Consider the following 13,113-nt stretch of genomic DNA (forward strand, 5'->3'; position numbering starts at 1 on the left):
CCACTCCCCACAAACGGAAAAAACCCCAACAAAGCATTCAGCAAGTTTAGTTTGCCCGCCAACCAAACCAACAGTCATACACAACCAACAAAACAGAACATTGAATTTCAATCTCATAGATACTCTCCCACTCTCTCGATTCAATTGTGTTATTTTTAATAGTTGCTCTCAAAGAATTTTTATTTTCTTATCAGTGAAGCAACACATTTTTTAAGCTTTTAACTTACCCAGCAAACATTGTGGGTACTTTTAACAAGGAAACAGGTGGGTTATGGAATAGCGGAATCAAACATTTGAAACTAAGAATATTGCTTGGTTTACATTTACGAAATCCACTCGATTTCATCTGGTGGTGATATGGACCGCGATCACGAACTATTTGTAGCAACAATAAGGATAAAATTTAAAAGATACACCAAGCTGCCGCACCGGAAGGAATCAAACAGAGGTTTGCGCCTCCAATCAGTCAAAGATGAAACAAAGAGATTGGTGGTTGAGCAAAAGATTAAGTAATATTCGCAAGCAAATTTAGAAACAACATGGAAAGATACATGCAAAACGCCGCAGGTCATCGGAAGAGACATAATCGGCCACAAACGAAAATAAAGCACGTAGAAAAAAACATGGTCACTTATACAGGAAAGGAATGAATGGATAAAGAGCAACCTGACCAGTCATGAATCATCACAAAGATACAAAACTGCTTCCAAATTTGTAAAATAAAAAACTGCCAGAAAATATAAAACAATAAATTTTAAAAACTTAGTCAGTATCACACTAATCAACACCATATATAAAATAGTAAATATGCTCAAAGACGAACAAGCCGGATTTCGCACCCACAGAAGATGTATGGATCAAACAAACACGCTACGAATTATTGAGTAATCGCTAGAATGGAGAACACCTCTTTATTTAGTTTTCGTAGACTTCGAATAAACTTTGACTCTATAAAAATGTTTGAAACATGGAACGCATTAAAAGCGAAAGTCGTACCAACCCAGCAAAAAAATAATAGGTTTTAAGAGTACTTTCTGGTAGTCGTAAGTACCTACAAAACCCCCTACTAACCCATTATTTTAACAAGGGCATGCCGCACTGAATTACTAATTATTCTATATACGCTAGAATATCAGGAACCGTATTAACAAGGCTAGAAATGCGTTCCGATCATTCAATAAAGTCTGGAGATGTAATGCCATATCAAGCACAACTAAAACTAGAATATCACTGTGCAACATTTTCAAGGTGACCTTGTGCAAACAATTCGAACTGAGGATTTTTTTAAAGTACAGATCCAAACGACAAGAAACCCTTGTTGGGTTTTGTTGTGTCAGATCCAGCTCGGATTTTATGGCCCCATCTAAACATGGTTAAATATTGAGTTTTAAAAAAAAATCGGGGCTGTATCTCTGAAACCAATGCGAATCTTCTTCTGACCTCTGAAGCAAATTTGTAGATAAGGACAAGAATAAAATATTTGGAGAAATAATAAACTCAAAAACTACATTTATTGCCTCAAATTTCAAAATGCAAAAATTCCACAATTTTTATACATTTCGCACCGTATCTCCAAAACCGTTAATTTTTTCTGAATATTATCTTTTGGAGAAATATTCCGGAATGTAATGCACAACTCTTCAGAACATGTAATTCTTGTAAAATTCCGCTATGTCGTTGTTTTAAGTACATTTTTCAACGACGATTTAATAAAAATGGCAATAATGTAGTGAAATCCGAAATTCGAGAATAAACTGTTGGTGTGAACTGTGTTTAAAATACGTGTTGTAAAATATATGATGCAAAATACCGCTGAAACAACATGAAGTAAGCATTTTAGATTTTCAGAATGTTCTAAAGAATTGTTGAGAACTTTATTTGGAAGATTTTTGCAAAATGTTACTTGGTTCAAGTCCCAATAGTTTAGCCGATACTGACCAGAATTTCAGCAATTATGTAAAATTTTCTATATTTTATAGATTTTGATGCCCTAGATGGGCATAAGTTCTACTAGTTTAGGGCAGCATATTCCTATTCGTTTCTGAGATAAAGGCCTGATAAATGCAAAAAAGTGTAGATTTAGCCCGGTTTAGATGAGGCCATAAAATCCGAACTGGATCTGACAGGACAAAACCCTCCTAGGGTTTTGGTAGTGTTGCAGTTGCATAGTGTATTTAACTGCCGTGTCAAATCTATTCTGCTGTATGGCTGTTCGACTTGGAGTTTTACTCAAGCGACGACTCTGAAATTCCAAGTATTTATCGATCGTTGCCTACGCCAACTTCTGAGAATCTTCTGGCCTAGCAAAATATAAAATTCAGAAATACTACTACGAACCAATTGTAGCCCTGTCCAAGTAGAAATCCGTGGGAGGAAATCGACTTGGTTAGGGCACATCTTGCGACGACCACACAGTGACATCGCCAGAACTGTTCCAGACTAGAATCCGCAAGGACAACGGAAAAGAGGACGCCCTAGAAACATCTGGATGTGCTGTACAAAAAGCCCATATAACCTGAGGTCAGGCAAACCATGATAGAAGGAGATGGAAAGAGCTTGTCGATACGCTGTTTTTTATGTAATTAATGCAATGTAAGATATACAGTGTTGCGCATATCTAACACTGGGTTCTTGACCCAGTTGAGTTGGGAGCTGTAAAACTTCTCAAATTGTTTTCAAAACTTTTTCTGCGAAGAAATCTGGGGCTTTTATCGGAAATAAGAGCCCCAACAAATTCTTGAAAGTTCCTATTCGCATTATTTTAAAAGTTTTCTCAACATTTTTAGCCACAATGTGCCGATAGCCTCAAGGGGTTTACCAATATTCGGTTGTTTAACGTTTTTATTATACGCCACACATAAGAAAGTTTGCTACTAATCCAGTTTCCGAATGAATATTTTTTCAATTTAAATTTTTATATAAGGGAAAAAATTTGATTTGAGGGTATAACTATATTTTCCCCAGACCATGGGAAAAGTGGTAGGCGATGGCAACACTGTTAGGATATCAAATGCAAATACTTCAGAAAATGGCACTACCATGCCATTTAAGTTAAAAGTACATCTAATTAAAACCGATAACCAGAGCTCCGATTTGTTCGCTTTTACTCGCGAATCAAAAGTATTCGCGAGTAGGAGTACTCGAAGAGTACGAGTTTACAAGATGTTTACTCTCCACTCTTTTGTTTTATTTGGGAGCACTCGCGAGTACTCTTGGTTAAAAATTAGAGTGCGAGTGAAAATACTCAAAATAGAGTACGAGTTTACTCGAAATCGAGTGAAAAATATTTTTTTTGCCGTTTGTGTGTAGTAGCGAACAGGTTTTGATGTCCCTGTTGACTGAATAAGGAAAGAGCAAGTTATTTGGAGATTCAGAGGAGGTTGTTCCGAAGTTCGGAGGAACTCTGGACCTTCGACCACCCTCCTTCGAACTACGGAACAACCCCCTCTGGACCTCCGACCACCCTCCTTCGTACTTCGGAACAACCTCCTCTGGACCTCCGACCACGCTCTGCCGAACTTCGGAACAACCTCCGACCAACCTCCTCCGAACTTCGGAACAACCTCCACTGGACTTCCGACCACCCTCCTCCGAACTTCGGAACAACTTCCTCTGGACCTTCGTCCACCCTCCTTCGAACTTCCGAAACTTCCTCTGAATATCCGAAATTCCGAACAACCTAATTCGAATAACAACTTCATTCGATCATCCGAACACACAAACGGTCAAAAAATAAATACATTTTTTTCCTACTCGATTTTACTCGATTTTACTCTTCGAGTAAACTCGTACTCTATTTCGAGCATTTTCACTCCCACTCGTTTTTTCTTGCAAAATTCGTACTCGTCAAGTACTCGTACTCGCAAATACTTTTCACTTGCGAGTAAATACGAGCAAGTCTGAAATATGCTTCGCGAGTAACGAGTAAAAATAGAGTAGACTCGATTTATTTTTTCTACTCGCGCGAGTACTCCCTCTTGAACTCGCTCGAATTTCACTCGCGAGTAGAAAGTGAAGAATTAAGAAATAAAGGAATAATAAACGACACGTCCGTCAGTAGTCACACGTACAAAATTTACCGTAAAGTAAATTGAGTTTTGAGAAATTGGGGGTAAAAAACAAAAACTATCATCATCTAAATACATACAACTGTGCTCTAATAGATTTGATACATAATGTAATTTATTTCAATAACGTAATATACAGTGGTAATAAAATATATAAAACCAGTAAGGAAAGGTTTAAAGTCGGGAGGGACCAACTATATAATACCCTACACCACTGTAAATATGTAAAATATATATGGGAGTTATACCCAAATCTTGACCGATTTCAATATAGTTTGGCACATTTATTTCTAGACCAAATACAGCCATTGAAATTTTATATATACATCGTGTTTAATGCATCAACTACACATGTCGGCCGAAAATATACATGGGAGCAGCTATATCCAAATCTGAACCGATTTCAATATGATTTGGTACATTTGTTTTTAGACCATATTTCGTCACACATTTTAAATTTAATCAAAATTGGAGAGATATGCGTGTTTGGTACATCAAATACCTCAAAATGGCCGAAAATACTGTATATGTACATACAGTTAGTCAACTTAATTATTGCAAAATCCAAATTATTACAAAATTTTAAATAAAACATCATTTTATTGGTATAAATAAATATCATTATTAATATTTTGTTAACAATGCAATTCTTACACATGTTTATTAATATAATAAAATAAAAAGTAGATAAATTTCACTAAACATTTTCTTAAAATTAACAAAAATGAGTACAACTCATTATTTGCACTGTCAACTAAAGAATTGCAAAATTCACAACTTTTCAGGCTTTCACGGTATTTTTCGAAAAGTTGGTTCTAATATTTCGTATGCCCACATTTGGCATCAAAAACAGCTTGTAAACGTATTTGAATTTAATAAATAACTTTCGGAATGTCATATTCCAATGGTATTTTTTAGCCATTCTTCTTTATTGCATTTTATTTAGTCCCCCAGGTAAGCGGGCGACATATTCCCGACTTTTTCCTTTCAGGTGTTCCTACGAATTTTCGATGGGATTAATATCCAGACACTGGAACGGTGTGTAAATGACTTTGGTACAGTTGTATAACAACCAAGTCTTACATAAATTAGATTTATGCTTAGGGTCGTTGTCTTGGTAGTACATACATTGCAATTTTTTTGAATTTTCAGGGTCAACAGGCCCAAATTTCTTGACGCTTTTGGTTGAATCTTTTCTTAAAACATCTAAATAAACGCCCTAAGTCATTGTTTCTTCCAAAATCAGGATTTTACCAACGTCACTGCTTGGTGTACAACGCCATACTATAAGTGACAGTTTTCCAAACTTTACGGTATGTATTAAATTTTTGTTTTCCATGGCTTTCAAGGGTTTTCCCAATACATTTGGAGGTCCATTGTGATAGTACAACATAATTTTGGTCTCATCAAAAAATATAACGTTATTCCAATACAAAAGATGGCGTGAAAAGTTGTCTACAAACAAGTCGGAATAGTTTCTATATATTGTGATGGGAGGGCAATGGTTTTAACCTAGTCACTCGTGATGAGTGCTTGCTATTATGTAGCACTTTTCTGACTTTTCCATGTGACACACTTACTCCAAAATAATTTTTAATTGGAAAAAGCTATTTTCTAGTGCTGCTTTGGGCTATTTCGTTAATTTCATTAATCATTCTATAGTCAATTCGTGAGGTTACTATTTTGGACCTGCCATGTAACGTCCTCAGTTTGAGCCATGGCTTCTTTCTCGGTGCGGTATATGATGTTGTATACACTTCTTAGCCTACGAGAGGTGATTTTAGGGATTTCTCTTTCGGATTTACCATTATTATAATTGAAATAGACTAAATGTCGCATATTTTCCGAAATCATTTACCTGACTTTCCCTTTTTCTGAAAATACCGTCTATGTTACACACACACAAATTGGTATATGATCAAAAATTATGGATCTACATGTCCACATACCATAAAAAGTCTTAAAAATCCTTAAATGCAAAAAATCACAGGGAAACCCCCACGATTTTATTGCGCATTAATCCATTTTGCAATTATTTAGTTGACACCACAAAAACCAGGTACCTATACTTTTTGCCCGTTGTTTTTGTTATTTTCAACCGATTTCTGGATTTATTGGCTTGATGTTGTCATTAACAGGTAAATCAACAGATATTTACAAAAAGCCCAACATTATTGAAAGAATTTCATGTAGTAATTCCTAATTAAACATCTAAATTTTTAAAAATTCATCGTTTGCAATAATATAGTTGACTAACTGTATATGGGAGCTATATCCAAATCTGTTCCGATTTCCACCAAAAGCAATAGCGTTCTTAATATGGCTAAAAACAACTATCTTCCACAATTTTCAGCTGAATCGGACAATAAACCTGTACGGAAGTGATTCTATGTGTATCAGGAAGGGTTCCATGTACATATATCTCTAAAAACAACTATGGGCCTATCTCGTTTCCTTTTGAATGTTACATATAAATGCATAAAGGCAATATCCCTTCAATGTGGTGTAGGGTAGAGTTGTGCCAATTGAACTACATATATTGAACGACCTAGTTCACTATCTAGTTCACTGGACACCGATCGTTTATATGAACAAACTGCGTAATAAAAATAATATCACACGCTACTTTGCATGACGTTACTGATACGTTTTTGAACTAGGACAGTGAACTAGGTCAATTGACCAACTCTAATGTACGATATAAAAATCATGACTCTTGAACCCGAGAAGATTCATTAAGTCTTCCTTAACAATCGATTTAGGTCTAATTTAAAATATTTAAAACAAATCTGCTTACCACGTTTTAGATTTTTTGAAAGATATACAAAAATTGAACACATACCTGAAAAATAAAAAAAGCGTTAAAAATTTTGCAATTTGGAAATTAATCAACATACTATATAACATTGTATAGAAGGTCGGCCAGTTAGACTATTTTTAACAATAAACGTAATAGATTTGTTATTGTTGTGATTTGAGTTTCTTTGGACAAAGACATTAATTTATTAATATTAACTTTTAATCATTCAAATATGTATATCCATTCAATTTTGGCCAAAGATTTTTGTGTAAATGTCGGATGATTAAACATAGTTGTGTGTTCAACGTTTGTACAAAGTTGTTGTCTAAAGTCCAATTTACATATGCACATTAAATGATTTCGTTTTAGGAAATCCTAGAATCAAATGAAGTGTATTTACATCTGTTTTTTGCGTCATTTGCTTACGCAGACAATCGCACATACACACTTATACAATAACACAAACACACGCACACAATATATTTATTCAGAGAAATAGGAATTTCACAACACAAATGTGTATCGAATAACTTAAATTAATTCTAAAAACAAAAAAACATAATTTTTGCAAGTTTTTTAAACATTTATTTTCACTTTTGTCATCGTTAGAGTATTTTTGTTTTTCTACAACACACACAAACAAAAAAAGGCATCATAAAACAGTTACCCTTGGGGGAACCTGTAACCCCTATAGGGCGCGTCCCCAGGTGGCGGATAGGGGAATGCTTCCCAGATATGGGTGGTAAGACGGAAATCAAATACGTCTTGTGGACCAACAGGTAGCTGCGTCTGTTCTTAAGTAAAGCGGCAGCAAACAGCGTCTGAACTCCAGGAGGAGCGGCTGAAAACGTGAAGGAAAACTATAAACCCTTCAGAAGGCAACGGGAAACCACTGAAGTAATTTCCCTTGAAAATCATACAGTATGAACAACACAAATCAAAATAAACGGCCCTCAGTCTCCGGCCAAACGAGGGTGCTAAGAATCCCCGGAGGTAAAACCAACCAAAGGCTAAACATTGGAACCTGGAACGTCCGAAGTTTATACGAAATCGGTAAATTAAACAATACAATCAATGAAATGAACCGACTTGATATTGATATACTAGGTGTAAGTGAAACCTGGTGGACAGAATGCGGCGATTTTCAATCCCAAAATGTAGTAGTATATCACTCAGGAAATATGGAAGGGATACACAGGAGAGGTGTATGCATTACTGTCAAAAAAAAAGCATTGCAGACTGTGTAATTGGATTTATCCCCATGTCTGAAAGGACTATGATGATAAAAATCTCAGCAAAACCCTTGAATTTAAATATCATCCAAGTATATGCCCCTTCATGTGATCGAAATAATGACGAGGTTGAACATTTCTATGAAGAAATAAGTCAATTATTAAACATGACGAAGTCACATGAAATAACAATAGTTCAAGGCGACTTCAATGCCAAAGTGGGGAATGAAGAAGTAAATGGTATAACTGGAAGATATGGGCTTGGCGAAAGGAATGAGAGAGGAGAAAGATTAGTTCAATTTTGTCAAGAGTTTAAGATGACCATAACTAATACAATATTCCGACTACACCCCAGAAGACTCTATACATGGAGATCACCATTAGATAACAGAAGGAATATCGTTCGAAATCAAATTGACTACATAATGATCAACAGCAGATTCAGATCTTGTGTGACGTTCGAATAAAAATTGCAAGATTTAAGAAAAGGAAGAAAAAATCTCACAAGATAAATACTGAGATACTCAATAACCCATCAACCAGAAATGAAGTGAAGGTGCAAATCAATAATAAACTTGAAAACATAGATTCAAACGATGTAGAAAATATATGGAACAATGTCAAGGATACGATGTGCAAAATAACAAAAAAATATCTTGGAAACTGTACAAGAAGACCCCAAAATGAATGGATGAATAATGAAATTATGGAACTTCATGTGGAACGAAGCAAATATAGGAATGTTGACTATGAACGTTACTGGGAAATCAACAAGGAAATCCGCACCGCTACGCGTGCTGCAAAAAATGCTCTATTGAATGAAAAGTGTAGAGAAATTGAACATCTACAAAATATTCACGATGATTACAATCTTCATAAAAAACTAAAAGAATCCGCAGGAGTGTATAAGAGAGCATCACCATCAGTACTAATGGATGACAACAATCAACCAATCTTTGAGCCATTACACATAAAGAAACGATGGAAAAACTATATTGAACAATTATTCACTGACGACCAACGGTCAAGATATGATAACAACATAAATACATCTTTAACGGGAAACCCAATTGCCAAATCCGAAGTAGAATATGCAATTCAATCACTAAAAGATAGGAAATCAACCGGACCCGACGAAATTCCTTCTGAAGTCTTAAAATTAATAGATGGTGATAACATCTCACTCATTGTAAGACTTTTCAATCATGTGTATGATACTGGCCAATATCCAAACGAATGGCTGAAATCAACTTTTATTGCGATACCAAAGAAATCTAATGCAAAAAAGTGTTGTGACTACAGGCTTATTAGCCTTATGTGCCACATATTAAAAATTTTTTTGAGAATAATCCACAAACGAATTTACACGAAATGCGAAAGTGCTATGGGAGAGTCCCAGTTCGGCTTCAAGGAGGGTATGGGCACCAGAGAAGCCATATTATCCATCCAAGTACTGGTACAGAAATGCCGCGAAGTTCAAAAAGATGTTTATATATGTTTCATTGATTATGAAAAGGCATTCGATAACGTCCAACACAACAAATTGATAAATATACTAAGGGAAATTGGAATACAAGAAAAAGAAATTAGATGCATACGCAATTTATATTGGAACCAAACTGCAAGAATTGAAATAAATGGTGATCTGACTGACGAAATTCCCATATCAAAAGGAGTCAGGCAAGGATGCATACTATCGCCGCTTCTTTTTAATATATACTCCCAAAAGATATTTAATGAGTCAATTGAAGGAGAACGAATTGGAATAAGGGTTCAGGGTAAAATTATAAATAATATACGCTATGCTGATGATTCCACAATTATTGCTAGCAGTATATCTGGGCTGCAACAACTCTTAGACAAACTCACGTACGTAAGCGAATCATATGGCCTCAAAATAAATATAAAGAAGACAAAATATATGATTGTAAGTCGAAAATATGTCAGTTGTGAAACGTCACTAAATATCAAAAACGAAAACATCGAACGCGTAAAATCTTTTACATACCTCGGCGTTTTAATTAACGACCAATGGAACACATCAAACGAAATTAAACGTCGAGTGGAGATGGCCAGAAATGCCTTTTTTAAATACAAAAAAACACTTACAAACCATGAAATTGGTCTCAAAACGAAGGCAAGATTTGTCAAATGCTACATTTGGTCTATACTACTATATGCAGTAGAAACCTGGACCCTAAAAAGTGCAGATGAGAAAAAAATTGAAGCATTTGAAATGTGGGTATACCGAAGAATACTGAAGATACCCTATACATCGCATATTACGAATCAAGAAATTCTAAGACGAATGAACCTCGATAGACAACTTTTACGCACCGCAAAATCAAGGAAAATCGCATACCTGGGGCACCTGATGAGGAACCATAAATATAAATTTATACAATCCATTATTAAATGTAATATAGAAGCACACAGAACAAGAGGCAGAAGAGAGACGTACTGGTTAAGGAACATCCAAGAATGGACAGGAAACTGGGATGAAACGAATCTAATATATGCTGCGAAGAATCGAGAGCTGTCAATAATTTCATAACATAAAACATTAAAATATATTAATTTGTAATACATATAGTATTGTATGATCGCTTATATCCGAATAACGGATCCGCAAATAAAGAAGAAGAAGATAAAACAGTTGCATTTTTTGGTAGTTTATGACAAAAAAACTGGGCTGCTTATAAAAGTATGGTGTTTTCGTGCGTTGTTTAGAATAAATGACGCAGGTATCGTCATTTATTTTTGTATGGTAAATGACGCAAAATGTTGCCTGTTTTAGCAAATAAATGACGAAACAGCTACAAATGACGAAAAAGTTGCTAATGTAAATTGGACATAATCTGTCGAAAAGTGTTTGCTGGGTTATAAGAAAGTCAACCATCGTGTTTCTATTAAATTTCTATTTAGGGTTTTGTATATAAAGCTTTTAAATAGAAACAAGTTTCAGTGACGGAAGTTGTCACTAGATGTCGTTATGGATAATATCATGGTGGGACAAGAAGCTGTTCCATCAGTTTCCTAAATTCAGAAAAGACATCAAATCAAAACTTGTTTACATTTCTTTCACATAATAATAATAATAATAATAATAATAATAATAATAATAATAATAATAATAATAATAATAATAATAATAATAATAATAATAATAATAATAATAATAATAATAATAATAATAATAATAATAATAATAATAATAATAATAATAATAATAATAATAATAATAATAATAATAATAATAATAATAATAATAATAATAATAATAATAATAATAATAATAATAATAATAATAATAATAATAATAATAATAATAATAATAATAATAATAATAATAATAATAATAATAATAATAATAATAATAATAATAATAATAATAATAATAATAATAATAATAATAATAATAATAATAATAATAATAATAATAATAATAATAATAATAATAATAATAATAATAATAATAATAATAATAATAATAATAATAATAATAATAATAATAATAATAATAATAATAATAATAATAATAATAATAATAATAATAATAATAATAATAATAATAATAATAATAATAATAATAATAATAATAATAATAATAATAATAATAATAATAATAATAATAATAATAATAATAATAATAATAATAATAATAATAATAATAATAATAATAATAATAATAATAATAATAATAATAATAATAATAATAATAATAATAATTTTTTTTTTTTTTTTTTTTTTTTTTTTTTTTTTGCGGCGGAGATGGGAAAATGCGTTATGCATTCACGCTGGGTCGTCACTCAACGTGGTATGTCGGACTCGATCTTCCTACCGACTAAAAACCCACCTCCTTACCTCTGGGAGTTGCATCCACCTCGGCACCACTTTCGTATTACTTCGAGGTGGCTCCCAGGTCTCTACGACCTTCTGCTCAATTTTGCTTGCGTCCAAGCTCCGCTTTTTTTTTTTTTTTAGTTTCCAGTGTTGGCATTGTTAACATTGTCTAGATCTTTCTTCTTTATTCTTAATAGCACGTCACAGTACCTTGTAACGGCGAGCCAATTTTCGGTGCTCCTTAGCATTTTCTCTATTACATTTTCTGCTGACAGTGTGCCTGTTTGTTCTTCTGTTGTGGCTCGGAGAGCAGACCATCGCGTACATTCAAAAAATGTGTGCTCAGCATCATCTATGATGTCCTCTTCTTCGTAAAGACAGAAGGGGGAATTGCATTTTCCTCGTTTAAAAAGGTATTTTCGGAAATAACCATGTCCCGATAGCATCTGCGTCAGATAGTAGTTGATATCACCATGTTTTCTGTCCATCCATATCATTATATCTGGGATAAGCTTTGCCGTCCATCTACCACAAGTTTCACTGTTCCAATTCGCCTGCCATTTTTCAACTGTTTCGTTTCTTACTTGGGCAATGTCTGCTGCTGTATGTTGCGAGCGTTTGGCTTCGTATATTTTCAGCCGTTCTTCCGCCATTAAGTCGATGGGTATCATACCTGCTATGACTTGTATGGCTGGTCCCGAAACTGTGCGGTATGCGGATGCGACTCGCATTGCTGCCATTCTTTGTACTGCTAGCAATTTTTTTACTCTGCGTTTAGTAGAGAGGCCCTGGGCCCAGATTTCACATCCATAAAGAAGAATGCTATTGCAGGTTTCCATCAATAGTTTCCTTTTGCGTGGGAGTGGCCCTCCGATGTTGGCCATTAATCTACTTAGTTGCCCTGTGATAACAGCTGCTTTTTCACATGCGCGGTTTATCTGCGGCGAAAAGGACAGTTTATTGTCGAGTTGTATTCCAAGATACGTAACAGCTTTCTGTGTGCGAATAACGAGGTCGTTTACCCGCATATCGATTTCAGCTGGGATATGCTTTCTGGACAATAGCACCAGCTCGGTTTTGTGCATAGCTAGTTCTAATCCATGTGTCTCTAACCAAGCCCTGGTTCGGAGCATCACTTGTCTTAATTTGCGTTGAGCATCTTCCGTGTTTC

The 13,113-nt window shown here is 34.3% G+C and overlaps 1 protein-coding gene across 4 annotated transcripts in view; it reads right to left on the bottom strand.

Annotated features, from left to right (window-relative positions):
- Window positions 1-13,113, bottom strand: part of Shawl (Shaw-like) — a 278,379-nt gene that overhangs the window by 168,672 nt on the left and 96,594 nt on the right. The gene's annotated exons all lie outside the window — the stretch shown is intronic.

This window comes from Musca autumnalis, unplaced genomic scaffold, assembly GCF_047663935.1.
Source record: "Musca autumnalis isolate F117 unplaced genomic scaffold, ASM4766393v1 scaffold_2, whole genome shotgun sequence".
Classification (NCBI taxonomy): Eukaryota; Metazoa; Arthropoda; class Insecta; order Diptera; family Muscidae; genus Musca; species Musca autumnalis.